The following is a 2,991-nucleotide window of genomic DNA, read 5'->3' on the forward strand; positions in this document are numbered from 1 at the left end:
AATTTGTATTAGGACAAAAAAGAAATTCAGAGAGTGCAGCGATTAGAGGTGAACTGGGCCGACATACAATTAGATCTAAAAGATTGACAAGAATCATTAAATATTGGTTGAGAATTATTACATTGGATAGAGAGAGGCTGGTATATAATGCATATGTCGAACAGTGAAGATTTATAGATAATGACAGTGATTGTTGGGCAAGTTGCATTAGGTCTCTTCTGTTTCATTATGGATATGGGGAAGTCTGGATGAACCAAGGGGTGGGTGATGAAACGGCTTTCATTTATAATTTTAACAAACGATGCCAAGACATAGATGAACAAAATTGGTTTAACAGTATAAATAATTCAAATAAATTGAAACAATATGTTAAATTCAAGTGTACTTTTGGAATTGAAGCTTATCTCTCAATGAATATAAAACCGTATTTTAAACTGTTAATGACATCTTTTCGTATATCAAATCATAACCTTGAAATTGAAAAGGGGCGTAAAAACAATGTTAATTATAAAAATAGACTTTGTATTTGCCAAGATGGTAGTATCGAAGATGAGATTCATCTTCTTTTGTTTTGCAAGTTATATTCTGATTTAAGAAAAACATCTCCCATCATATTATATTAATTTTCCAACAAATGAAAAATTTTATCAAATTATGTCATCAAAAAACAGTAATATAATTAGAAAAGTATGTTTATTTATTTATCATGCATTTAAGAGAAAGGAAAACAAAGAAACACGGGTGTATTATTGAAATGTATTTAAAGTACGGTATTGTCACAGCACGCTTATTTAATTTGTAATAATTTTGTTTTACAAGGGGCCGGAGGCCTAGAGTTTGATGAATAAATTCCCTGTATGGGGAGCATGTAATAGAGCGTAATTCGAGATGTAAGTGGCCGCTGCGCAGAGAACGCACAAGACAAAATTAGGACGGACCTTGGGCACAGAAGAGAAACGGCTGCAGACCAAGTATTGATTATCCCCAACGAGCGACCAAAATCAGCCCTGGCAGAAAGCAGACTCGAGTCACAAATGGAGGCACACCCACAACCACATAAACGTACCACTACCACCAGATCTGGACGAAGTATCAACAAGCCGCTACATTTCCGCGACGAATACAAATGAACTCTTGAAATGTTTATGTTTTGATTGATAACTTTGTGTGGGAAAAGCAATGTTTGAAATGTCGCGCGCTGCCAGTCATCACACTCAAACAAAGACACAAACGACTGCAGAACGGTTCGACTTCGTTTATTGAAACAAGGAAACATCAAAATTTTCCAACAAAGGGAAAATGAAAAACCCCAACAAGTTAACGGCAATCATTAGCCTGCAACGACAACACAACAATTATCGGTCTCACAATATTATACTAAATCTGAACCAGTTAAATACATACAATAATTAAATAGGACTATTATAACCATCATTAAATGTATTTAAATGTATTGTAGCAAATAGACACAATAATCATTCGTAAACAACAACTACACATGTTTTATAGAATTGGCATTACGGTAATTAAATTTTCCCTTTAGATCAGCACATTATCAAAGATGTAATAGTCATAAGAATCACAATTATGAATCTTACATAAACAACAATACCGAAATTCAATAAATAATCGGCCATCTTGACTTACAGATCAACAATAGTCCTAACGATGCAAACGATACGGTACTAAAATCTTCTAATCCCAGTCCTCACAAATATAGGAAATTCTACTTTATTATGCTACAAAATTAAACAACGAAATACCAACTAATTATGAGTTCTAAACTATTTTTTCCAATAAACATAAAATATTCAATATGGTACCGTAGTCATTAACTAACACAGGTAATTATCACTAATAAAGCAATGCTACAACCATGAACAATGCAATAGTCTACATTATCACAGAATCATTATCAACTATAAGAAATGTAATTAACATCAACATATATATTTATTTTTGGATTATTTATTTATTGTTACTACTATAATAATACAAATTCATTACATGATCAAATTCATTACAGAACAAACTATACGCCTACCTTAATTCGGTTAATCATCCTATAGCATCAGACACGACTAACCGTATCAACGTACTATTGTCGACTGATGGATTTTAGCATTCAAACCTGCCGCGCCCAACCCCGAACTAATTACCATACCGGTGTATCGCACACAATAAATATTTTACAACCAGACGTTTCGACTGTTTCGAATCCTACAATCCATCCAGACAAACGATTATTGTCCCAATGATTATTATACCTATTTTAATACATATAATTTAACTACATTTATACAAACAACAAACATAACATAGTGAATACATCTTACCTACAATTACAGTATGACCTATTTCCTCTAATTAATCAATTTCACTGTAAATAGGGTGGTAAGTTATGAGGATTAGGATGCTTCCCTTTATTACTCCGTTTAGACCGGTCGTATATGAGGTGTAGGTGTCACTTTTTGCAGAATTTACCAGACCAACTTTTTCTAATGTATTTTTTGACGTAGATTACGAATCTGAGTGTTGATCGGTCCGGGGAGGGGGCTTTTTCGAGATATGTGGGGTCAAAGGTCAAATCTGGCATATTTAAGGAAGGGGGTCATAAAAGTGAATTAGTGTACCAAAATAATGTTTTCTAATGTAATTTAGGTCATAGATTCCAAAAATGACAGTAAATTGGACAGGTATGGAGTCGTTCAAAAGTTATTGGGGTCAAAGGTCAAATAAGACATAATCTGGGAAAGGGTGTTGCCTGTGTGATAAATGTGAAAAAAGAAAAATTTTTGACATATTTTTGGGCGTAGAATCCGATTTTAAATGTTGATTGGTCCAGGGAGGGGTATTTTTCGAGATATGAGGGGTCAAAGTTCAAATTCAGCATATTTAGGTCAAAAGTGCATTATTTTACAAAAATAATGTTTTCAATGTAATTTAGGTCATAGATTCGAGAAAGAATGACAGTTGGACAGGTATGGGATT

This window comes from Anneissia japonica, unplaced genomic scaffold, assembly GCF_011630105.1.
Source record: "Anneissia japonica isolate Jap-2015-1 unplaced genomic scaffold, ASM1163010v1 scaffold287858_len863314_cov180, whole genome shotgun sequence".
NCBI classification, from domain to species: domain Eukaryota; kingdom Metazoa; phylum Echinodermata; class Crinoidea; order Comatulida; family Comatulidae; genus Anneissia; species Anneissia japonica.